Source organism: Venturia canescens, chromosome 6 (genome assembly GCF_019457755.1).
Source record: "Venturia canescens isolate UGA chromosome 6, ASM1945775v1, whole genome shotgun sequence".
In the NCBI taxonomy this organism is placed as follows: domain Eukaryota; kingdom Metazoa; phylum Arthropoda; class Insecta; order Hymenoptera; family Ichneumonidae; genus Venturia; species Venturia canescens.
Window position 1 is genome coordinate 12155971 of NC_057426.1, and position 27131 is coordinate 12183101.

General features: G+C 46.2%; 1 protein-coding gene and 1 long non-coding RNA gene across 6 annotated transcripts in view; one reads left to right on the forward strand and one right to left on the reverse strand.

Annotated features, from left to right (window-relative positions):
* The window catches only part of blo (bloated), a 104762-nt gene that overhangs the window by 12216 nt on the left and 65415 nt on the right, over positions 1-27131 (reverse strand). The window lies entirely within an intron of this gene.
* The window catches only part of LOC122412679 (uncharacterized), an 86030-nt gene that overhangs the window by 8476 nt on the left and 50423 nt on the right, over positions 1-27131 (forward strand). The window lies entirely within an intron of this gene.

The following is a 27131-nucleotide window of genomic DNA, read 5'->3' on the forward strand; positions in this document are numbered from 1 at the left end:
GAATCATATCTGCACACAAGATAACCATAAACCAGTAGAGGAATGGAGAGAGAGAGAGAGAGAGAAAGTGGTCAAGTTTGTCCAGGAGCATGAGATTTAATTATTTTTACAAAAGTGCCTCGTTTTATATTTGCGCTTTCCGTGATCGTTGACTCATCATCATCATCATCATCATCATCATTATCAAGGTGGATGATTATTTAGTCTCTCACTTCGTCCCCTGCTTCGATGTCGTCCCGAAGCATATTGCGCTTCGCGAGTCTAAGTAGAAGAGGGTCTCCTTCTTCGGGACTTAACTTCCTCTCCTTTTTCCCCTGGTTCGTCCGTTTTTTCTCTCCGCATCCCTGCTTTTTTCGAGCCTTTTATTTATCCCTTTATTTTTCTTCCTTTCTTTATTTACCCCCATCGTTATTTATGGGAGGTAGATATGAAAAACGAGTTCGTGGTGGCCGTGTGCGCGCGAGCCGATCTCTCTCCCGTGTGCCCGGAAATTGTCTTGGTCACGACACAACCAAGAAGGGAGAGAGTGAGCGGGAGACTGAACGGGGTGTGCTCCTTTTCCTTCGAGTTATTACCTTCTCGCTCACTCTCTCGCCCATTAGGCTCCAGATATATCGCTATGCTGAACTAACTCTCAGAGAGATAGAGACGGAGGGACAGCGCGATGAGGGGAAGGCGGAGAAAGGGAAAGAGAGCCCTTAACCAATGCCTTGACTACCCGGATTTATATACCGTCTTTCTCAAGGGAGAGAGAGAGAGAGAGAGAGAACCACAAAAAAGGAAGGATTCTCACGCACACACAAGCTCGTCCTCGTTCTCATCAACATGTCACACGTACGCGCAAGCACACTTAAGCTTCGGTGAATATTAATTATTGCGATCGTGTCAAGATTCACCGACTTGTAGTTACGCCGAGCTGCTGGTTACATGAGCGAGCACTGCACTATCCTGCAAAGAAGCACACACACACACGCACGCACACCGTTGGCCACAAGAGCAGCATGAAGTGACGCTCGCCATACTTTATTCGAGAAGTGTTCGAAGAGATTGCCGCCGAGTTTCCTATCCCTCTCGTTTATTGGCATCGACTCTCCTCCCTTTTCTCTCTTTTTCTATCATTCACCGCATAGCTCTTCTCGTAACGCGGGAACGAGCGTTCCGTGTGAAGTCACTTGTAACGTATGTACCTACGTATATGTGCTGCTGCCCCTGATGCTGGCCAGCTCTCGTATCGATATCTCTTCGCGACGTAACTTCCAAATCGGACGATGAAACAGAATGATACAGACGCGTCGATGAATATTAATAATCGAGATGAGGCACTCTCGCCGGCCTCTTTCGAACCGCCGGGAGCTTTTTTCCTACCCTCAGGGAATTCCTCTTCGGCTCTTCCTTTCTCACTGTATCGTATATGTAACGAAAGAATCTCGTCAATCTCCACACACTTTCGCTCTCGTTTTACTTTTCATCCTTCGCTCGGGTAACGCCCTCGTACCGCAGCCAACTTCCTCATTCTCTTCACTCGTACATTAATATTGCTTTACTTATTATTTATATGCCCTCTCTTACCGGTTCTCATGTACGCGGGTATATTTCATTTGTGATCCTCGTTATAATTAAATAATAAATATAGTCTTCTTCGTAAATTGTCTGGATTACTGCTTTATTTTCTTCATTTATGCTTTAGCTTGTTCGTTATATTCCACAATCGATGTATCCCCATCCCGTATTCGCATTGACTCTTCCCTGTTTGTTTTTCTCCTCGTACACAACGCGAATTCAAGGGTCCCCATAGAGGCTGGTTTATGACGCCATCTGGATTAAACTAACAGCGATTGGCAATTTGTAATCGCCTTTCTTAACAGCCACTTTTATCGATCTAAAGTCAATTAACCCAACGTTTAATAAAACTACGTTGGTTATGCATCAGCAGAATGGACTATATATTTAAAGAATCGTTTTTATACCGGACGAGTTTCGTTTAATGGAGTGTAATAACACTCGTCGGGATTTATTATCTTGGTGCACTGATTCCTATACTGATCCACGATAAGCTGTCGTGAATCCTAAAGCTCCGGTGAACAGTTTGCTCCGTCCTTGAAACGATTTTCATTGCCAAACGCCCATTTTATGTATAAGAGCCTCAATGATTACTAATTTTCCTGAGCACTGTCATCGGGCAAGCATCCTTGCATGGGTCTTGGAGTTTCGATGCAGAGTAATAATACTCCGTGTCCACTAGTATCGAGGTCCCATTTGCTCAATTTCGTATCACGAATTTTGACAGTTTATTTATTGCACTGGTCAACCGGGTTGATTACAATTTTTCTGATAAACTCCTTAACGAAAAAACGATATTTTTTCTTCGGATTTTTTCGGCACAACAATTGGGTTCGAGTGAGTCGAAAGAACGAATGATCCCGCTTCGAATTAAAAAAAACTCCACAGCATGTTGAATTGCAACGTTGTTATAACGAATAAGAAATCACTTCGAGAGGGACTTCGTGAATAAAAAAGCAAAAAGCAGTTCATACCTGGTGAGTTTGATCCTCGCGTTTCGTTACGCCGAGAGATAATCATTCGAGTGTGATCTGAGCCGCACGGACTCGGAGTTAAATAAAGATTAATCTCTTCGGCACCTAGCCAATGGGAGTTGCATATAGATACAGGATAGAGAGGAAAGTGTGTTGGACACGACCTAGCAGCCTTAACCCGGACTAGAAAAGGTCTTGGAGATATCGAGGAGTGCTTTGGTGGAAAGCATATAGGTGTACTGAGCTAAGAGCGATCTCCTTTTGCGCTCATCTAAGTCTCGGACACCGCGCGCAGTGGTTGTTGAGAGAGAAGAGAAAGAGAGAGGCCACGCGGCGCGTAGAATCGTATCGGCAAATTGCAATCGGCGACAGGGAAGAGGAGAGAATAAGCGAAGCGTTGCTTTATCTTCTTTCTCTTGGTTCGTTCATTGGGTATGATTCTCATTGGGGCGAACAAGGGCCAAGGTCTTGGTCAGTTCGTTGACGCTTCGTTCGTCTTGCATCGTCCTTCTTGTTCATCGTGCAGTTATGGACTAACTACTATTCCAACGAAAGTTACGAGGTCGTTGAGCTGCATGCGAGAGCAGGCAAGTATGAGAATCTTGTGGTGATAAGATGATAGAGAGGAAGGAGCCAAGGAAATTGTCGATGGTCCATGATTTGGAGAATCTCTGGATCTTTGCCTGTTCCTCATCATATATACTCGAGTTCTCGAGTACATACGTAGCTTATTGTCCCTTCCAAGAGAGCTTAAAGCCGGTTTCAGCTTCATTCTAGATGACATTCTATAGGCTCGTGGAGTTTTTCCTCTTCTTATTCTTCGTTTTTTCCCGTCCCGTGCAAACTTAGTTTCTACACGTCTGCGTAGTTACGCTACGTTACGTCGTCGTACATCTCGGTACACCTACAAACCTGTCACTACGAAGACATCGGCTTAGACATCAGCCGTGGAGGACCGTTGAAGACGTGGGTCGCTGCATCCATACGGATACACGGTCACGAATGAAAAGCCTCGTTCCTCCATGAAAGTGTTATTGTTATTACGACTCTACTCCCTAGTGTTGTGTTACTTGTAGTGATCTCGCGGGACTTGCGTACGTGTCTTATGGCGTAGGTATACCAATCACGTTGAAAGGGTTGAAAAGCAAAGAAGCAGCAGAACCCGTGAGAAAACATCAACGTTTATGCCGCCGCTACAGCTGCCGCCACACGAGCTCAATCTTTCCTTAAAGTGTGAGAGAGAAATAAAGCGAGAGGTTCGAGAAAGGGAGATGGAGGATTGAGAAGGTCCAGTGATGAAGGAGAGAAACAAGAGAGCTTGAGAATCCAGGCAGGCGTTTGAAAAAGACGTCATGGCACGTCTCGCCTGGGGCGCCCATTGCTGAGGACGCGAGCGACGTCTTCCTTTCGCTTTTAATCTCGTTTTCCAACCCACCGACAACTCTTTCTTTCTTCTCTTTATCTTTCTCCGTTGCACATACGTATACCGCATACGTGCATGCATACACACATAGACACGGGTACCCACTCCTCCCACTTGTCTATTTTTATTCCGTCCAATGCACAGCAACCCCAAGTTCTCTCGTTGTGGCATGTGCTATATTATACTCTGCTATCAATCTCCATGACTCGGGGATAATTGCTTCTAATACCGGCCACAATTCCAACTCCGCATGCGGGAGATTCGTATCGAGAAGAATTTCATCTTATTCCTTTTTTACCCCGTTATTTAATTCCTTTTGGACCGGCAGCGGATTATGCATCTCTGTCACAGGAATGAGTAGTAGAGACAATCGTAAGAAATTGCTTCATCACAGAGATATAAAATCGCGAATCGGGGCGAGAAAAATGCAAAGGGACGAGAGAAAGAGAGAGAGAGAGAGAGTGAGAGAGGCTCCTGCACGTATACGCGGAAGAAATAAAAGGTCATTTGGGAAAATTGGTGGAGATTCTCGTGGGCAGGACGTTGAAACGATGAAAATTGTATACATGTCAGTAGGTTGAACATTCTCATCCAGCTCTTTCTTCGGTTTGTCCCGTCACTAATGACGGTAACGCCTCCGTCGGCTTGTTTACAGCTAAAATCCACGTCGTTACATGATTTGTTAAGTGCCTCGCTGTTTTTCGCGATAACTCATTAGTCTCCTGTAATTCCTCGTGACGTTGTAGCTTTTCCCTCTCATACTTCCCGCCGTGTTTTCAGCCTCTTCGCGTCCATTTTTATCTTCCTTATTCCCTCAGTCTCGCTCACTGCCGCGTATTACACTTGAATTTCCCTTTCGTACGTACATATATAAAGGGCGCGACGTAATACCGAGCACACGGTATATATACGCTGTAAAACGTAGCGCTAAACTGTGGAACAAGGCTTGTACTTATGTATGTCCAATGATGGTCATAGTGGTAAACACTATGACCCGGTAGGTTCGATTAACGCGTAAGTACATTGCCGTATCTCGTATTAACCTCCGGCAAAAACCTTAATGAGGGCTCGAGCCTTAAGACTATGTGGGCAACCATGAAGATGTATAAACTCTCCTCGCTCTCCGTCTCTCTTTTCCTCTCTTCGCTCTGAATAAAGAGGTGGCCAATGCTGCTGCACAAGGAGGGCGACAGGGGGAAGGGGTAAAAGGGTTGCATTGAGGACCGAGAGCAAAAGCCAGAGCAAGACAGCCCCCCACAGTGAGAGGAGGATGAGGCTGAGCGAGGCGCACAGTACAACACAGAAACGTACTTCAGTACCGCATAATTATATCCCGGCTCTCTGTGCTATGCACTCTCGTACTGTGCAAGTATGGGTGCGGGGAGGATCCACGAGAGCTGCATCAAGGCCGTCAAGGTAGGTTTCAATCGAGAAACTACGCGCTCGCCCGCGCTTCCTCTCTCTCTTTTATTCATCGAGGAACCAACAGAGAAAGATATATTGATACAGTAAAAAAATTACGAGATTCTCAAACGCGATTAAACCGCGGACCCGTAGACACGTTCGATTATTGACTGTGCACATATATGTATTCGCGTATATCTCTCGATACACCCGTACAGGGAATAATAACAAAATGGGCAGGATAAAACAAGTATCATTTCCGTTGAGAGCCCGAGGTAGAAGTTCCCAAGACCGGAAGTACCCTCCCCGATGTGTGCGGTGCTTCGACAAACGTTCATTTTCTTTGTACTTGTGGTGTAATTTCTTAGGCCTTTGGAAATACAGAATGCAATGGTCGCCCCCTGCGTGGTTTCGAGTAACTGAAGAAGCGGAGATCAATCTCCTGCCTTGAAGAATCAACAAAGTGTCATCATCCCTGTTTTCGTATATACTCCAACTGTTCGTCCATCAGCGCAGTGTCGGTTTTTTATGCTCAACTCATTCGAGGCACACACGTCGTGAATTTTCGTCGAGTATATATTTTTTGGCCATTATTCAATAATTTCATAGTGAAAGCGCTTCGGAGACGATGAGCTTGTCCGATACGGTCCATTGTGGAGAAATACAGTGAATCATTTGGATCGTGGAGAAGCACTGGATCGGTAAGGTTCGGGAGATCGTATCGTCGAAACGCTCATACATTGAGACACGTGTGTGCAATATAATATGAGGATATAAAGCTGAACACGGAGGTGGTTAAAGCGTTCGAACTTCCTGGGACGATCTAGTAGTAACCCTAGCCAAAGACCGGACACAGCGCGAGATCCGATCGCGTTGGACGAAAGATGAGTCGCGTTCGTGTGCGTATATTTGTAGGGGAAAGATTCCGAGCCTCGGTGCACAACCCACGAGAGCACACGACCTTTTACAGAGGCTTTCAAAAGTCGCGTCGCTTTACTTGGAACGTGGAAAGTCGAGGCATCGAATGGGCATCAAGTTTTGCGACATTCTGTACACGGTGATCAGCCTAAGCGATAGAGAAATGGAACCCGGGGGCAGTTGATCGGGAGTTATGAGCCGATAGGAACGAATGTTACAGTCAGAAACTTCGGGACACCTCGCCGATCATGCGGAACGATATCGTTTATTTGGCCAATGACAAGATGACTTTATAATGCAGAGCGTCGATACTTTTTCCAACGCAGAGGAGATCGCTTTCGAGTCAAACACATTCTCACTCCTGGAGTTCCTGACGACTATACGTATCGCTTCGCAATAAGTTCCTTTGGTCTCGCATCGATAGTAGTTGCAGTTTCATCCATCGTGATATATTTATTTGTAACTGTGTGCTGTGCGAAGAACATTTTTTCAAATAACTCGGCATTAAAGGAAATCTTGGAGATCGATCTGTGCCAAGTCATCGGGTACCTGATGACCATCTACCTTCTTCCTCTCGCTCTTACGCACACACATGCGCGCTCTTTCTCTTCCTTTTTGCCTGGTTGTTGCTGCGCTCTAACTGTGGATAAATCATCGAGAGAAACTTATCGGAAAGCGGCGTGGGAAGTGATAAAAAATATTGAAGACGCGCGGCGTTCAAAGTTCGAATGGATCGGGGTGATTGAACTTTCGGTTTCGTTTGAACGACGTGGTATGGTGCACATTTTCAACACCATTTCGTTTGAGCTCATACCACTGAGTATTTTATGCTTTTAACTAATTGGAGAGGCTTCTTATAAGAAACGCAAGTGCCCGAGCTCTTATCATCTTGCGCAAGCGTCCATCAGCTCATATTTCCAGTCTTCCATCTCTTTCGTATCGTTTGGAGTCTCGTATACGGAGCCTGGGAAGTTGGCAATGAAAGTGAAGCGATTCGAAATGGTGATGATGCATTACGTAGATCTGCAGTATAAACGCACTTATAAAAGTTTTTGTAAAATGCTTCGAATCAACGGGTCTTCCGGTTCGAACGAAACCGTGAGAGCTGTGATGGACTAGCGAGCCATTATCATTATATCGCGGTTTTCACCGGTTATAAAATCTTATCCTCTCACTCGTAGGTACGATTTCAAACCGCGTTTACATTTCTCTCTCGTTCTCCCTCCCGTATTTATACATACCTATATACAAACACTGGATAAATGTATCTATAAAGCGTCCACGATGAAGAACAATGGAAAACGTTTTTAACGTTGATGGAGCGCTGAGAATAAGCCATGGACAGCTGTATGTGTGTGTGTGTGTGTGTGTGTGTGTGTGTGTGTGCGTGCGAGATGGAGAGGAGAAATTGGCACAGAGGAAGAGAGATGCTGCCTAGCGAAGCAGCAAACGAAGCCTAACCATTGAGGAAGAAGAAAGAGCACGAGGGAGAGAGCGAGAAAGTAGAAAAGCAGATGAACTCGGAGGACTCTCTTCATCTCTGCGCAGACCACAATAAATAGCCGTGTGCGGTATCGTGTTGCGAGTAATTGAACGAAGCCCTTTATCCGCGTGGTGCATTAACTATTGAGAACTTACCAGAGAGAACGTCATCTCACTTCGTAAGAAATCAAACGTCGGTGGCGATCTTTTATACATGTATCTCTTCAAAGCTCGTTATACAGAGTGTCCTGGAAGTGGATTTAACGTTTCAGCCTTATATTTTCCATCTCCTTGGAGTATCTTCACGGGAAGATTCGAGCAAACTTACGCGCACCGAAAGGATCTCTGCAGTGATATGAGAAAATATAAGAAAAAAGCTCTGGAGAAGCGGATAATGAGAAAGAAAAAAAGAGCAAGACTCGCTGATGTCAGATCGTTGGCGATAGTGACCAGTCAACTCTGCACAGTGACACGTAATATATATGTTATGCAATATTATAGCATACTTGGAGAGATCACTTGAGACGGGGGGCATCGCTGCGCAAGTGAGGGCATATTGTCACTTGTTTGCTGCTTACGTACTCTCGTTTTCAGTTCAAGAAAGTTTCATGTTCTCGTAAAACTCGGGACTTTTGATCTTCTTTTAGGCGAATCGGCAACGTTTGACCGTACCCTATGTGTTGCGGTTGACGAGGACAGTGTTTTTATTCGCTCAAAAGTTGTCGGTGTTGAGTGAAATCGGTATTAGGAAGGTGAGCATTTGAGTTGGCGGGTATAAGAATTGTGGTAGTGATTTTCGAAATGGAAAGTATCGAATCGAATGAATTCCGGTTCGGAACGATGCGGCAGCAACGGTTGACGGATAAAGGGAGGAATTACGAGTGTTAAAAGACAAAGATAAAACGCGGGTGTGTTGCTATCTTGTTGTCGTAGTGATCGTGAATGCAAGATCGTTAGGAAGGTCGTTAGAAGAGGTCTTCGGCCTCAATTAACGAGTGGTAGAAGCGCGGCATTCTTATCGTTATCGGGCTGGCGTGCAAGATGCAAAAGGAGGAACGGCAATGCGGTAACATGTACACACGTACACACTCCGAAGGAAGGAACAATAAGAACGCCTGGGAACGATTGGCTCGCCCGCGGAACAATGCACTTTAAATGCGGCGCTGGTGAAGCTGTCGGACAACTTCTAACGCTCTCCTCTGTCCTATTGCTCACGCATATGCTTTCTCTCTCTTTCTTCGTTTCGATTTTTCATCGGCTTTATCGTCCATGATAGGACACGGCGGATGCATTTCTGTATGCAAACCCGCTGCAACTCGATGGCCTAGTTCAATTCTTTTTGCCTTTAACGACCGAGGAAGTTCAGACTTTTTTGAGCAATCAACGCGTTGACCAGGAATCATTACAACTGATTGTACCGGAGTGTAAACTTCTCCTACCTCAGCTTCACCTTTCCCCTCCGCCTCAATCCCTCTCGCGCGTTTACAAACTAGCCTAGAACGTTTATTCATCGTCATAAATTATTCCTCGTTGGTGTGCGCATGCAATATATCCCGGGGAGCGCGTACACGCAGCCAAACGTCCGCGTAGCATGGCTCTCTTTCGACCACTCGAGATATAACGAATGCATTTTTTTGCCCACTCCATTCTCCATCCCGAGCGAGTACCTTGCACCTGTGCACTCAAAATTCGAAAGGTACGCGATACGAAATGCGGCGTAGCTCGTGGAGCGTGTCCTGCGGTAGAAACGAGGTTTCCGTGAGCCAGGTCAGTTACACCGTCCCTGAGTTGGGTCGCACTTTTTACGTTACGTGTCCGCACTTGCATACCGAAACGCGCGAATCCGATATTCGGAGTTTCGACCACAGGAATTGGCAGACTTCTTTTTCGTTAATTACAGATCGTTTGAGCTCCGACTGACATTCAAATATTCGTTTCACTCTGCACAGACAGTCCGAGATATTGCATTTCAGAACTAACTCATTTGCCACTTTTGCAAACGCATGAGTTACTTCGTTCTTTTACAGTTTTTGCTTTTCTCAACCTCCTATCCCTCGACGCCACTTCGAATGATCGAACTTTTTGCACACTCGTAAATACGCATCTATGATAAAGGCGTGTAACATAAGTAACACTGCCCATCTTACATTGTACGTGAGATCTCGCATCGTAGGATAAATCGCCGAGGAATAATTAAGATGTAGGATCAGTAGTACTGGAACGCGTAGGCATAACACAACCTCGCGTAGCATTGCCGGCTCGCTCTTTCTTTCTCCATCTCGTATTCGGTCCTTTGGCACTCGCTCTTTTTCTCTCATCGAGTGTTCACGGCATACTGCACTGGTGTCTGGACCGGTCGAGCGGCGATGAGGAGCTCGGAACGTTGTCGCTACTACAGTCTTCTTCTTATCCTCCCATCCATTCTCTTCATCGCGTACCATTTCTGTGCTGATTCTTCGGGCGAGAAGAAAGAACGCAGTAATAATCTTTTGTTTCTTCTCTTCTTCACCTGCGCACCTATACACACGTATGAAGCTACATTATTTTTTACCCACGCTCTCACTCTCTTTATCCATCGTTGAACGGCTTAAATCATCGGGTACAACTGTACAGCTTCGGAGGTGTTATTTATTTCATCGAGGCTTTCGAATAAACTCGGAATTATGCTAATAATTTTCATCCTTTCGATGTGTAGACGTGAAACGAACAGCAGTTTGGACGCGCTTTGTACCGTTATCCCGCGCGTTTATTCCCCGATTCTTCGCCTGATATTGCTCATTATTTGCACAATCCTCCGGGAATTATTCACGACAAGGAAGATGCTGGTGAATCGCATCTGAAAATCGCGAGAGGAAAACCCTCCAAACGCTCACATGCCCAGCACACACATATTTTTTTATCGCTGCGTCGCAGATCTCACTCGGATGACTTCCTTCTGATGCTCTGTAACTGAAGACGCCACGAGTAAATTTGGCGACAGTTATTACACTCCGACGTGGCAGGAGTGTAAATAAACTCTGGAGAATTCGATTTTTTTTCATCTTTGTACCGAAGCCGCAACATTCGACCTCCAAGAGGATCCGCTCAGCCTTGCCCGACGTAATAGTTTCGGAATTGAGAAATAAAAACGAGAAATGGGTGCAAGAAGGTTTGTGCGCGTACGTCAGAAGGCGAGCAGAGAACGCTCCCGTGCGCGCGGTTGTCGTGACAGCTAGCTACCGCTCCACGAAAGGGGAGACTGGTTTTGTTTTATCAGTCCGAGTGTTCAGGAAGAGCAGAGGTAGAAAGGAGACTGGGCGAGGCAGAAGAACTGGCAGGATATTCGCTGCCAAGTCGCACGTCTTCGTTTTGATGGATCTTATCAGAAACTTCCGAGATTTCATATTATCGCGTATATAACGGACTGCGTTTCCGGCGGCTTGATTCACGGATGATCGAAACGAGAAATCTGTTGGAATTTCTTGAGGCGATTCTCGTGATAGAATATCATCAGGTATACGTACATAAAGCGAGATTTCTTTCCGGACCGAATATTCCCGGCTTTTCGGATCTAGTTGTTAAGTCAAACTGCGATTTTACATATTTATTTAAGCGGATAGTTCAAATTCACTGAATTCCTGAGCCAAGTACCTTCGTAACGACCTCAAGTCGTGGTACTTCGATAGTTTATGCGAAGGATGGAAATTCGATGTGAAATTCTTCTAGGATTGCTAAGCAGTTTGAATCTTTCAACGAGAATTCGTCGAAGGCGTTGTTAAATATTGATTTATCGAATTTGAACATTCAAACAAGTTCCTCTATAATCTCCTCTCTCTCTCTCATCGCCTTATTTCTGTATTTTCTACTATTTACCGAGCGCCCACTTGTTTCGCTCGGAGCGTTGTCCAATAGTTTTTCTGCAGATCGTTTGCTTCTCATAATTTAAAGCGGAGTGTGTCATTTCGAGTTGTCCCCTCGTTAATTTTTTCCTTGCCATATCGTTTTTTCCCTTGCCATCTCGAAGTTTCATTTGCCCACGTATATTTTTGTCCCGCTCAAGTTCCCATTTTTCTCCTTCTTGCTCATCATCGAATTCTTGCTCGCTTCTCGAGTGTGTAACGCGCGGGTTGAGGAAGCCACATGCGAAACGTTTTGTTGGGCTGTGATGGGGTAGAAGGGACGAGCACGAGTGGCGCGTTCGCCGTGGCTAATTAAATATTAGCATTCTGCTAGTTAGTAGAGATGCTTGCGCAAACGTTATGTGTCTCTCTCTCTCTCTCTATTTATTTCTTTCATTTTTATCCCCTCTAGCGTTGTCATCTTTCTACTTGGCTCGCTCCCGTAATGACCGAGCGTTCTCTGTTTCGTTCTGGTCCGCGCCACCGAAGAAGCTGCGCGTGGTACACGTTTTATTTGCTTGGCTTACGCTTCTTCTTCTTCTCTATATAGGTAGCATCGACGAAGAGAAAGAATGAGGAGAAGAAAAGAAGAGGGAGGAGAGAGGAGAGGAGGCGACTCTCTTCTCTTGGGCATGCCTGGGCTTCGTGCCTTGTGTCTCATTCGCCACGAGAAAATATAATCTCCGCGCCTCCGCGCGACAGACAGAGAGAGAGAGAGAGAGAGAGAGAGGCAGCTTCCTTATGCACACACACGGGCGTACACACACGCATAAATTTCTATATAAATATAGAAACTGAGGGTACACGAATATAAAATTTCTTCATACGGAATTACCGAGAACTCGGACAATGATAATTCTACGGGCAGCGTCCTTGTCGCAGCCAGCACATGGTAGCTGGGGGGGAACAATCGACGTATCTTCAATAAACAAGAGGCTCTGACGCAATCCGCGTAAAAAGCGCAATATCCAGAGGTTAGAGGCTCTTCTGGAGGCTCTCTCATTGTCGCGGAGGGACTGTGGGATTTATTCGGTGTGTACATACGCGCGAACAATTTTCTCTAAGATTTTCTCGCGTGTGGTCGTCGCACGGTGCTTCGCAATTGTCGTTTTATCGTAGCTTCTCTATATTTATATTCGTATCAGTATAAAATATATAAATATCGACGTATGCGCGACCCTACAATTTTGTGGTGCCCAGCATTCGTGTAAGCGCCTTTACTCGCAACGTACATGGCTGCAACACCTTCAACGAGTCTGGCCTCAGGATCGGTCGTTATATTAGTAGATGTACTTGCATAGAGGTGCACGCTCGTATTCACCGCCTCCCCCGTTTACCTTCTATAAGAGCTCCAATCCACTAGAGAGAAACTATCGAACCCCACGCGCTCCAGCCTACTAAATAAGGCCCGTAGTCCGGGATTTACACACTCGCAGGTGCATTGTCACTCCCTTTTGCTGCGGAACACTGTACACCAATCGAAATGGCGATAGGCCGAGGGAGAAGCCACTGAGCGATAGAGAGAGAGAGAGAGAGAGAGAGAGGACACTGCAAGGATGCATTTTCTGAATGCACTCTGAGAAAGAGCTCTCCGCACGAGAGAGCAAAGCTGCTGTGTGCGTTTAACAAAACGCCTGCGCACGCTCTCCTCAAACTACCGCGCATTTCTGGTAAATATATAATATTTATATGTGTATATATGCGCATGTGGAACTGTATATTTGTGTTAAGCACAGAGAGCCTGGTAGATAACTGAGAGAACTCTCCTATAGTCGAGATTCTTTGTCGGTATCCCTGTCACTTTCGTACCTAATTATAAACCGAACAAAACCTCCGCATTAGCGATAATTGCCTGCCTCCTATACAGACTCCACCGGACTTTAATATATGCTGTGGTCCGCTCACAGTAAGGAACATAATTATATACATGTGTGTGTTTATATAGATGGACTCAGGGAGTAGAATCAGTGGACCCTGTATATTGAGTGGCTTCGTCCTCGATATGTTATACCACACGCGTTTCTTTGCATTTATTCAATGAGTTTAATTTTAATAATCATTACGAGAGTCGCTGGATGTCTATTAAGAATCTATTATATGCTGAAATTATGGGTCTGTCATCGTATTTATTGGTGGCCCAATTTTTCGGAACTTTCAGGTTTTTTAAATGGAAAACTTCACCACCGATTTCATCGGCACGATTTCAAAATTTCTTGTATTTTTTTTACTTGGGTTTGTGTGAAAAGAAAGAGAAAAAGAGTCGAGTGGATAGCGAACAAGGCGATCGGAGCTTGCGGACCCATCGATTGGACCATTAGAGCTGCCAGCGGAGCGATTAGCACTTTGCGGGAGGAACGGGGAGAAGAAGAAGCAGAAGAAGAAGAAGAAGAAGAATCGAGAGAGGCGTTAATTATATTTTCGATCGTGAGGTGTGTGCTCCCGCTGATGGCGGCGTTGCTGCTGCTGTTATTGCTTTTATGCCGGATCGGTTAGCCACGGGCGAATCGAGAAAGTTGGTGGCTCGATCTTACGCAAAAGACGAGTTCCCCTAGGGCGGCTCGAGCGTCTCTCAAGATCGCAAAGTGCCGGGCCCTGCGGTCCTCACTTCTCTCGTACATCTCTCGTATATAACACTCTCCCCCTTTTTCCCTCTTTATTTTATCGTTTTTTTCTTCTCCATTATTATTATTATTTGGATCCTTTTTCTTTCTCTTTACAACACCGCGAGCACTCGCTAACGGGAGCCCCCGTGGGAAAAGCGACGATTTCTCATGCTTCTCTTTCTCCGCGACGATGCTGATGCGGCGCCCGCGCCGCGCGCTCCATTCTTCGCTACTGCTAACTTTTGCTCCTCTCCCTCGCTCTCCTTCCCCCAGCGAGCCCACGCTATACGTATCTCCAGCCTCCATTCTTTACCGTCTCTTTCTCCCTGCACCAGAAAATTGTCTCTCCTTCGATCTCGGCGTCTCGGCGCTGCAACGTTTGCCAGAGCGACGCATTCGTTACGCAGTGATTTATCGCGTGTCCTATCGGGCTCTAACCCCGACGCCCCGCATGCACATCGGAAACCTCCGCAACTTTATACTCTCTTCGCACACCGCGAGGCCTTCGATCTCCTTTTACATAGGGGTCTCTCGTCGGGCAATCGCGAAATTGCGCCCGGTTCTTCTCCCCCCCCTACTGAATTCAGTCCTTCGCAAACTCCCGTGTTTATTCGAACCTTTATCTCCTCGTTTTTACTCCTTAAAACACTTTATTGCTATATTTGTGAATCTAAACACGCAGGAGTATATCCGCCTGTAAATGTACCGCTGACAAATAATATCTTTTTGGAAAAAACTGTTGCGGCGACTCGATGCGTATTCGAATGCCTCTGGATCGGGTTAAAGGGCACATTCGTTACAGCCTCAATGGACTTGCGGCATCAACCGGACTGCAGCAATTTGTCCCCTCGCCGCGCTCGTCGCCGCGCCGTGAAAGGACGCGAGGCTTCGCAGCACACGCGGCCTGTGTCTTAACTCGAGTTGTAAAAGTGCGCTATGTCTGTAATATACAAGAAGTTGATGGTGCAGAGACACGACAGTGTCTGCCTATAATAGAGAAGGAATTTAATCTAGAGATATGATAAAAGGTGGCGCGAGAGGCAAGGAAAAAAAGGTGGATTCTGGTTAAGTGTATCGAAGTTGGGGCGCGAGAGATCACAGTCGATCGCGTGACTAACCCAGGCACAGAGATATCTATTTATTCGATGTTCGCTAGACCGGTTGCAGGAAATCGAACGGTTTCGCAGCTCGGCCACACATTTCGCCCACGCCGAAAGTCCACTTAGGTATAGGGGCGACTCTTTCAATCTCGAAAGATATGATGTTTTTTTTCAATATATTTATTATTATCTCTCGCGGTCGTTTTCGTCCCTAGCAGTTTCTTCAACTAGGCAATAACGATCCCGGAAAATGTTGGAACGTTGCGAGGCTCGAGGCAAGCTATTTTATTCGGCGAGAATGTGCGGTATACGTGCAACAAAAAACGAAAGTAAAACTGACTGGAAAAAGCACGACGACGTACGCGGTGTAATAAAGTATCGATAGAGAAAGAGAAGGAGAAATAAAAAAAATCAAATAAAGGAGGTTGAACGCGAAATCGGTGGTTCTCTTATCGAGAGAGAAAAAAATCGGCGAAACCGGGGTGATCTGGTTATGAAATGCCTGCGGCAAGTGTATAAGTTACACAACGAGTGATCGCGCAACGCGAATATCGATACATGTATACCGGGGATATAAACCCGATGGTTACGACAAGAAACAAGAAACCCGTAGAGGCAAAAATGTTTTCATCATTCATTGGTCTAACGAGTGGTAATTAGAATCCGAGATGAATTTTTTGCTTCACCTCTGGTATAGGAGCGCAGTTTCGCTGGCGACGTTTTCCTACCGTGGCCTGTTCTTATCGCCAAGGCCTTGCTCCGACTCGTTGCAATTTATTTATCACCGCGCGTCCTTTCGTTATTTTCCGAACGCGAGACGGAAATTTTCGATTCGCGATTAATTTCCGCTCGACCTCGCGCCTCGGTGAACGATTATAACCGCGAGTGCGGAGACTCGGGCGCGCAGGTAAATACGCGATAAAACAGACATTATAAGCGCGTCGAGTAATAAAATATTGTAGGTCAAGACAAACTGTTTGCTCTTGTAATGCTCCGGGTAAATTGCGCGCTCGCTCTCTCGTCGAGGAACCTGGCAAATTGCAATCGTTTCAAATGTATCGTTAAATTCCGATTATATCTTATTGCTCAGGTAGTTTCCATTCTTGTGCTCGTTCGCTCTTTCCTCCTCTTATTTGCGAACCGATGCGAGAAGAGACAAAGCGACACACGATATTCTTCGCGAGCTAATTATAATTAAGGTGTCTGCCGGACTAGCTGCTTGATTACTATATATTTATACACGTAACCGACGGGTGTAATCTCGAAAACGATTTTCCTCGACAGTTTGCCAGATTGTTGGGGAACACCGCGCAATCCTGTCGAGAGGAATACACATTGCGAGAGAGGGATCACTGAATCAAGCTCGTCTGCTGTTACTCCACGCTAGTGGGAAGGTTTTCAACAAAGATAGACACACCGAATGAGAGTGAGATCGAGAGAGGGAGAAGAGAGATTGCCGGTCTTCTTTGCTGTGAGATCTGCTCATCCCCGTATCTCGCGGCACGTTGTTGCACTCGTGAGTATCACCGGGGGCGGGCGGATATTTCTATGATGCGGTTCACCAGGATTCCATCTGCTCTTTCCTCTCTGCTCCGATGCTCTTTCTCTTCCTCTGTGGGATCGCTCTCGGGTCTGGACTCGGCGGGCCCTGTGGGTCCCGTCAGGTGTCAAGACTCTTGAGGAGTCTCACCTCCGATGTATCCGCATAGTGTATTCGACGAAAAAATCATCTTTACATCTGTACACACACACACACACACACACACACACACACATACGTGTGTAAGTGAGCTGGTTTCATCGCGCGGTGCGGAGTGAGCCAACAGCCCACCGTGCGAGTGAGCTGCGAGCCTACGAGAGATGCAGCAATAGACGAGAGATGGACCGCGATCACCATCAACGCGCGCGGCACGGAATAACTCATCTCCCGGCGGGTGCGCGCGAGAGCACAAACGAACTATCGTGAGGGGAAAACGGAGAGAGAGAGAGAGAGGGTGAGTGCGTAGAGCAGAGCTAGATGGAAAGGAGGTAGAAAACTCGGAGATTTTGCAATTACAACGACGGAAGAAACGGAGATATGGAGGAAGATAGGAGGGCGCGGCTCAGTCGTGTGTTATACACTCGAACCGTTCCGAGCAAGCTATTTCGAAGCTTCGTGAGTTCTTCAAGTATACTAAGAATCCTCGAGTTATAACAGCCGAACGGCGGGATTAGCATCGCGTATAGGAAAAAAATCAAACAAGAGTCGCGCTGTACGACCAAGTTATAATTAACTTTAGAGAGCTTGGGTCGCTGTGTTTCGGTTGAAACGAGTAGCTATAAGATGAATTTATTAAACGAGGTCGGAATCAAAGATTATCACGAGGTCAGGCAGATTGATACAATTCTGGATTTGGTTGTTCCCCATTATTGAGTGACGCACACAATATCGACGGGAGTTTGATGCTTTCCAGAGAATGACGCAGCAGCAACTGCGTATACCATTGTACGCATCTCTACAATGAGGAGCTCGTGACGAATGCGCGATAGACTTTCTCCGCATTGCGTCGAGCGATGCGTGTGTGATATCCTTGTACCGGCGCGAGCCATTGCCCCACGAGTTTCCTTCGATCGTAGGTACAGAATGAAACGAATGAAAAGAGAAGAGGAAACGGGGTGTAATTGGAGTTTATCGTCCGCGGCTGCCGTCGTCAGCAATGTACTCGAGAGACAGCCTGCACTCTTGGTGAAGGTGCTCAGTCTTTCTTCCTCGCTCTCTCTCTCTCTCTCTCTCTCTCGGCTCTTTCTTCGACGAACGGACGTATCAACAGTAAAAGAGAGCGAGATACATAGAGATCAGAGAGACAGCGTTTGTAGGCAACTACTAAAGTCTGCAAGCACAGCTCGCGGCCTTGATCAGGGTGTTTGCTATACGTGAAGAGAGGAAGAGGGTACGAGAGAAAGTGAGAGAAGGAAGGTCGAGGATGTTGTCAAGAATAAAGAATTCTGTCGGACAAGCATGGCGAACAAAATGCCTTTTATACTCGGTTGATGCCAGAGCAGGCTTGATGGAAAAAATGGTGGCAAAAGAGTGCTTATATATATCCAAATATAGATATACGCGAATACACACTAAATGGAATATGGTCACCGCGAATCTCGATAAATCCCACGATTCACTGATCCCACGTCCGCACCTCTTGGCGCGTTGAAGCCTCGGGACGTTTTATATGCGCGCGGAGGTCGTTTGCGGGGAAAACGAAGGTTATAATATAAATTCAGGGAGAAATGATGACGTGCCGAAGTTGGCGGACGCAAGAGCCACGGAAGATCAGAGGTAGCGAGAGGAAAGCGCGCGTGCGAATAACCGACACAAGTTAGCAAACGTGTTGCTTGCTTGCCCGCTCGCTCGCTCGCTCGCTCGACCTTTTTTCTCATTCTCCTCCTCCGTCTTTACCGCACTTCCTCAGAGGCTTTCTTACTCTCTTTCTCTCTGTGCTCGTCCCTACGCTTATACTCCTGTTCGGGAAAAGGGTGGAATGTCACCCATTAACATTCCCATAAAACCGCCGCTCCGTGTAAACACCAAGGATCGCGTAAACGGTCCTGCTGGTACATAGCGCTGATGCTGAAGAACCGAGAAAAGCGTAGAATGAAGAGAGGTACGTGAATATATGTATACATACCTGTATATTCATATCTTTCTAGCGGGCTGCATCGCCGGAAAAGAGGAGAGAAAGAGAGAGGGACGTGGGAGTAGTATAAGAGGTTTGGATGAGGGCTCTGCGTTCAGAACGCGTAGAAGAGGACTCCGAGGGATAGAGACAAGGGCGAAGGGATTCAAACGACGATGGAGACCTGGAGCTTCGAGCAGCGAGGACGAGATAAATAGAGATAGAAAGGGAGAGAGAGAGAAAGAGGGTAAAGACTGTGTGAGAAATCCAATCCGCTTCCATGGGGTTATTATGGTGATAATTTACTACTCCTCCTGAGAAGAGAGCCCGCCGCGTGCTCTATCTCCTGCTCGCTCTCTTTCTCCCTCTTGCTCGCTCGCTTCGAAGTTTCGCTTGTGCTCGAACGCGGCTCTTACCGTTGAAGCGCTCAGGAGAGCCCCAGCAAAAGGAGCATTTATGCATAGCACACAGCAGCAAAACCCGTGGAATGCGCAAAGACGCCCGGGACACAGAGCGCTCGAAGCTCACGCAAAACTCGTCGAAAGCCCCCACACCCCATGGGAAACATGCTCTTCCACGAGCGTTTATAAAGCCGCGGAAACATCATCACAGAATTCGATCCAATCTCCGTCTCGAGCTCGGAGGTTCCCGCGACGAGATATTCAAGACTCTTGGATTCTGTGCGCTATCAAAAAGTTGTAAAGATTAATTTATCAGCTATTTTATCGTCCCGGCTCGTTTTCGATCCTTCCGAATGGACGGACGTGCTACTTCAGTCTCGAGGACACCTTGTATAGACGCCTTTAATGAACGCGAAATAACAAAACAGACTAAAAGCATCCGGAGGTTCAAGTTCAAATGTATCGCTTACGGTGAAATACACTCATGGCCAGACACGCGCGTTTCCTTGTAGGGCTCCTCAGAGTGCGAAGGATAAAGCTCGCAGCGTTCCAACGCAAGTGGGACATCGCACAACCATATTGGGAAGCCTGGAGGACACTCGCCCAGACACAGACGAATAATAAAAAAGCAACCGCGGGGAGGAGAATACGGTAGAGGTCATCGCTGCGACCTTACCCTGATTCCGCGGAGTTCAACATGTCTTCAAGGCCTACCGACGTGCTCTCAAAGTTATTGCCATATCGGTGCGCGTCTACGCCTCACTACAAAGCCCTTCCAAACAATACCATCGAATGCTACTTGGTCCTTGACTCCTGGTTTTTCGGTCCTATCGACCTTCGACGGGTCCTTGAATCTTAGCTGCAATGTCTTCCTGATCCCTGGCGTTGGGCACGACGCCACTATAAAAACGACTTTGGAAGGGGTTGGAATATATTTACAATAATTCTACCATCTTCGATGAAAATTCTACGGGAAATCCGCTTGCAAATCACTGACCCAGAGATGAACCAGGGTGATCCTGACGTGGCGCAGGGTTGCACGAGACAAGGGAGTCGTGTTCCCTCAAGCCGGCGTGTTCTATATTTATGGGCGGCGCTCCCAGTATCTCATTCCCCAGGAAAGATCGAAGGCGAAGAATCGCTCGCCTTTTCTCATGCCAGTAGATACGGAAAATATGTGAAATTCCTTTATGTTGTGTTTGCAATTAAGTTGATACTATGAGAGAGCAAATAAAGTGCGAGCACGGAGGGAGCAGGAGAGCAAGAATGAATTTAATGGCTGAAAGGGACAGAGAGAGAGGAAACTTTGGACAGATGCGTGACACGCAAGTGCGTGATGGAAGGGCAGCCGGGGAGGCAGGGAATAAAAATATGGCAGGGAGGTCCGATAAAAGAGGGAAAAGGAGATCTCGTTGAAGCGAGAAGAGCACGCAGATTATGCAACGTTCTTTCCTGGCGCGGTGCATAGTCCGGCCATATGGTGGCGGCGTCTTTATATCTTTTCTAGCCACGAACGCGCAGGGGGGATTAAGCGAGAGAAAGAGGACGAGCGGAGAGAGTGAGAAGGAGCGCTCGAATCCGCAGTCGCCAATCCAGAAGAGCGCATACGCCCAAGTCCAGCAACTCCTCGTCGCGTATTTATCTCCGCTAGAAATATATACATGGATCGAAGGAGGAAAGAGGGTCGGTGAGTTTGATCTTTCCGTGCAACGAAGCCGTACGTTTTTTATCTCTTTCTAGAACATACCTCGTCGAGGTTCGTCGTTTGCTTTCCCGTTACTGGGCGCGCGCGCGCGCGCGGGCGCGGGCGCGAGAGCTCTCTCAAGAAATGCAGGATCCATCGCGACTCAACATTAATCTTGGTGAATTTCATCCGAACTTTGCTCTCAACTTTATATGCGCCACGAGTCCTTTTTTCATATATAGCATCTCCTTTTTCAATCCAATTATCCCAATAAATGATAGGAACATGACGAATTTATACTCTTGCCTCGAAATTGAATTTCTTTAACGCACGAGTCGAGAAAACGCGGTGATAAATCACGGGGAGCACGCGCGCGAGTGAGTCTGGTCCTCCCATAAATCGCAGCATAACGTCCGGAGTCTGCCATAGATATTATACACTCGGGAGGAAAAAACGACGGTATTAAGGATCGAATGTGGGGAGGAAGAGAGAGCGAGAGAGACGCTCGAGTATATATCGGATTTTAATGTACGAAGTATAAGAAAGGGAAAGAGTGGGAAAGATGTACCAATAATATCGAGTGGCGATACGCGGGAGGTGAATTCCCATGGCAAATCGGTTCTCATGCTGCTGCGGGACCTTCCATCGCGCTCCTCTATCGAAAGGAAGATGAGAGAAAGAGCGTGGATACACACAAATAAGTCACGTAATACCAAAGAGCACATAGCCCATTGGAAAGAAGAAGGTTCCTCATGGGCTCGCAAACCGGAGAAAAGTTGAAGCTCTCTTCCTTCTCCCCTTAATTCTCTTTCTCACTTACACTTATTTCGAAACGCGAAGCACGGCTCGGAGCTCCACTTATCGGGGTACAATTTCATCGGCACTTAAAACGTCATCTCGGGAAGCTCCATCTTTTCATCAGCTGCTAATCTCGTTCGTTATTCCCTTTCGTGGAAGCCTCTCGATGCGCCTTTCCCCTCCCCCCGTGCTCATTCATTCGTACACCCGAGTCATTCTATTACTGATAAACTCTCGATAAGTTATCGCCCCTTCGACACCGGTGCAATAAAAATATTCGAATTATTAGACTCGAGGACGCATCGAAAATCGAGGTTTTCGAACCCAGCATCGCCTAACAACGTTTATTTTTTCGTGCAGTCCGCCAAATTCATCAGAGGAAAAGCCGCGTATACGTAGACGCACAATAAAATATATTTCATTGCATACCGTACAGACTCGTTGTACTTGCACACCGTATCGCAGAAGACACTGAAAATAGTATGGCAAAAAAGATGATGCACCGAAGGATGCACCCTCGATCGAGGCCGGTCGTCTCTCGTAGCACACCTATAATAAACTATCTCTCGAGACCCGGGGCCTGATTCGGGCCGTGCGGCGCATCACGCCCGATTTCTTTTATAACTGGTTTATTTTTTCCTCTGGCGTCTCTCGAGACGAGCGGAGAATTATGGGGTGATCACAGGCACCGAGAGAAAAGACAGCGAGTCTTGAGCAAAGAAGGGCGGCCGGTGGCAGGGGAGGGAGAATAAACGAGTGAGTAGTATAGTAGTGGAGAAAGAGAGAGGAGAAAAAGTGAGGAGGAGTTGGGCTTTACACACCCGTCGTCGTACCGGAAGCGATCCGCTTTGTGAGCTGTTTAAACGCGATTTAGTTCCACGAACGAGTGCTGAACAACTCTAGAGCAATTTCTCTCTCTCCTCTCCCTTACACTCTGAAGAAAAGAAAAAGATGCACAAAATTCCCCCAGGCATATTTCTGTGGACGAGGAAAATATATCTTGACGCTGATTTTATCCCTCGAGCTGCTTTTGCTCACACCGCATAGTTGTTACAGCAAGTAGAGAAGAGAAGATGCATACATTATCACGAGAGGGGACCCTCTGTCGTGAAGAAAATTCTTATAAGCCGCGGTCTGCGCGTCTTTTATTTTCTCATGGCGCGCGCGCGCGTCCTCCCCGCGATCAACGCCATCGTGAGTCCATATCACGCGTTGATTCCCCGGCGTGATCGAAAGTTCGAAGAACACGAACGTCTTCATCACCGAACGAAAATCTTTCGAATCCTTTTATACGATGACAAAGCCTTATTCCCAAAGTGGTATATTTATGATCGCGGAGGAGCGGAGAGGACAAAAAAAACACTATTCGTTATGGTTTCTCGAGCAAATAAAATACAGATACTCGGAACGAGAAGATGAAAGGAATTCTCGTTCGCATAAAGAGATTGTAAATACCAGATGAAATTTGTTTTTCAATATATTTTTAGAACTGTGTGTGTACAACTGAGATAAACGCTTTCAGTATTTGATTGGTCGGCTTTTTGAAAGAGGCAATCCGTTCACCTACTAGCAATTATGGTAGACACTATAAAAAGTGTATCGTAACGTTAAGTAAAAAGAGGACGTAAAAAATCTCTCGTTGCTCGGTCCGCGCTCATTGCGCGAATTGAATCTCCTTTGCGAGTCTCTCCCGCTTCAACGTTCTTTGCTCCTGTTGAATCGGTACGGTTATTACGGTTACGGTCACGACGAGACTTATCCCAGATAATCCAGACTCTCGATTTCATCCCGGCTATTTCACTCTCCCGCGACGACTTGATGAGCGAGCAAGAGAGACGGCCAGACAGGAAAAAAGGAGAGATGGAGAGCTCCACCACCTGGAGTGTCTCTCAAGTACATCCTCTGCGGTTAATTTCATCGATAAATAGATAAATAAAGGTAAAAATATCAATGATTTTCTTCGATCGATCGCGATCGCATTTTCTTTTTATCCCCTCGAAAAGACCGCGACTTCCGGAGGACTCTCGCGGTCGAGCGCCTTCGGCCCCGGAGTCACGTCCTTGCCAGAATCTCGCATCAATGATCTTGCTCAATGATTTTTACGCTACGTGACAAACCTTCGACTGCTATCTTTATTCCTGAGAGAGCGAGCGCCAAACAAATTAAATAGTGAAGAGCACAAAAACTTTTTGCCGAATTGTAATACCGTAGATCGAGGTGACACAAGGATCACCGGCGTGATCCATGACGCCCACGACAGAGACAATTAAGAGACCGCGACGAATCGCCCGTAACGAATTCCTCAAAGTATACTCGCGTGTGTTCTCTCTATTCCTCCGCGTCTCCCTCGCTCCGCTTCCTTCATACGTTATTTTGCACTCGCGAGTTCGAGCAATCGTCGCGACACGCGATGCTTTTTCCTTCCACACCACAATGATTGCGCAACCGTCATGAATTTTATAACCTCGCATCGCTTCCTGGAAGTTCCCACCCAGCTTCGTTTCAATTAACAGCTTACACTCGTGTTTTTATCTCATATATTGGAGCGCGAAACTCGCTGCAATTTGTACGCCCATTCGCAATTATCGCCGGCGTTTACTATTCTCTCCGTCAGTTTTGCTCATTTTTTCCCATTTTTCACGACGAATTTTTAGCTCAAACTCATGAAATTCATGGCTCTATTCGTCGCTGAAAAAAACACGTACGTTCGGCGTTGAGAAACTTGTGTCTCAATCGATTCTTGAAATTATACGTAATTAATACGAGGAATCGATCGACGGTCAGAGCACCATTATCCTGATGCGAAAGTGATACGTGCGAAGGAAAAGTTAAGTTCGAGGACTGACAGGCATTGTTATAATTGGCAGCCTCTAGATCGCTATTAAGATTAATAATCACCGGTCGCAATCGCTTTAAGGTTCACGTGCACACTCGTGCTATTCGAATTTCATTCACGTCCATTTCTATAAGTATACTAATCTGTGAAGTGTTTTGAGAGCAAGAAAAAACGTTTGTCTGACTTCTTAGGCGCTTGGAACTCGAGCACCGCCTTATGGATTTGAATAAATTTTTCTCAGACAGAGAGCTCATTATTCTTCGGCGACTGTAGGCTTGTTTTGTTAAATGAAAGCGGTATTTCATGAGAATACAAATAGGAGTCGAACGAGGGCGATGCGAAGTTCGAAATCGTGTCACATTCGTCGATGCAAGTGATTTTTGACAGTCCGTTGCAACATATTTTCATTCTGTAGCACCGATTATCTCTGCGAATTTCGTAACTTTGGGAGAAAAGACGGAAAAATTAATTTCTCGGCCCTTCCCCTATTTTCTCGACGCTAAGCAAAAAAATGGATGATTTTTTGTAGCCTTTTCTCTGAAGCATATGAAAAGCGATCAAGCTCTTAGTGTTTTTTTCAAAATCAACCCCCCACGATCAATGAAAGCGAGGAAAGTGTCGTTTGAACCAAGATGCACAAAAGGACGATTTCCAAGGTTCGAATTTCGTGAAAATTGATTTACTTTTAATGCCTCCTGCGGCGGAGTGTTAACGGGAAAAATCCGTGGAGAATCGTGGTTGAATGAGTTGAGTATGGAACGGCCCACATTCGATATGAAGCGAAGCATTTGCCTCTCGGAGGAGATAATGTCGGACACGCGAAACCCTCGGCGAGGGCACCTGGCCGAGTTTCATGATAATAAATTCATACACGCGATGTTCGCGGACATAAATACACCAGCCTTCGGTTTTGTCGAGGAAAATATCAAGCAAATCTAAATATCTACATGTATGTCGATATTACAGTGTGTAAATCTGCATATATTTATACCTACAAAAGTCCTATGCGTAATTACATAGTTATGTTGATATTGCAAAAGCTATTTTAGCCTACTGAGTTAGCCGAGAGCTGAGAAGCAGATGAACGTTGAAAATTGAAAAGGGTGTTCAGCCGCGTTGTAATTATCATGTAAACGAGATGCCACTGGGTCACGACTCCGACTGATTGCAAAAATCTTGTACACGAGTATACAAAGCGTTCGATACTTTTTTTCTTCTCCCAATGTAATTGAATGTAATAATTGTAATATGCGTTACGCGATACGATGGAATAATGAGTGAGAAAATCATTGAGTGAGAGATGTGTGGCCTCGATAAATTCTCTGCGATATGGATAAGAAAGCGTGGGCAAACCTTTCATTTCGTTCGTTGTCGCATGGGTGCGTGAATGAACGAGACGCGTGGACAGAGCGATGAAAAACGCGCGGAGTAGAAATGGAGAATCCCTGGAGTCGCCATCATCTTTCTGGTCTAGCGATCAAGAAGATTGGCGTCAAAACTCGGGAGAATATAAGTATCGAGTGCTGGTGAGGCCGGTAGTTCTCACAGAGGTCTTTGTAACGAATACGCAACATTGCCATCACAATTATCGTAATTATTAATGCGATTATTGTGAATATCATGAATATTCTTCCCCCGTATCTCGAGTCGTTGACTTCCGAGGGATTCGGCCCATTTTTTTGCATGCGGAAAGAACAAAAATAACGGGAGTCTCGAGCTTCGAGTTCTTTTTTCATCACCAAACAATAATAACGCACGAAAGGAAAGAAACGAAACGAAGAAGCCTTTTTTATTCGGTGTTTCCGTCAGTGAGACTTACTAGGCGCTCGATAAATGAGATAGAAAGATCGAGAGACGAGGGAAGGGATCACCTCGACTAGCAGTTAATCACGCGAGAATACACCATACGAGAGAGTAATTGTGGCCGGGCGATATATAGTTATGTATCTTGTATATTTAATACATGTATATTCGATTAGTTTGTTGTAAAGATTGAGAGCAAAGATTGTGCACCCAGGCTATAAGTAACGCTCCAGTAGTAACGGCCTTGCAAGTGCATTCCAGTTTCCCGATAGCCGCAACGAGAAACTTAACCATAACGAGAAAGAGAGCGAAAAGAGTGAGACGGGTGGGGGGTGGCTGAGGGAAGGAGGGAGATTTGAGCCACCATCGAAGAATAAACAGGACTCGCTCTGAATGATTCCGTCCACTTTGCAAACTCTTTATCCTTTCTGCGGTTTCCAGCTCATTACGAATCCCGTTTTTCACTGCTCTTTATCACGCGGATACACACGGAACACGTGCATCGAATGCAATCATCTTTATCCTTGCGAATATTGATTTTGTGCTCGAGTAATTTCGTCGTTTTTCTCACTCGATGAGACACGATTATGAGAGTTTCGTATAAGAAAATAGCT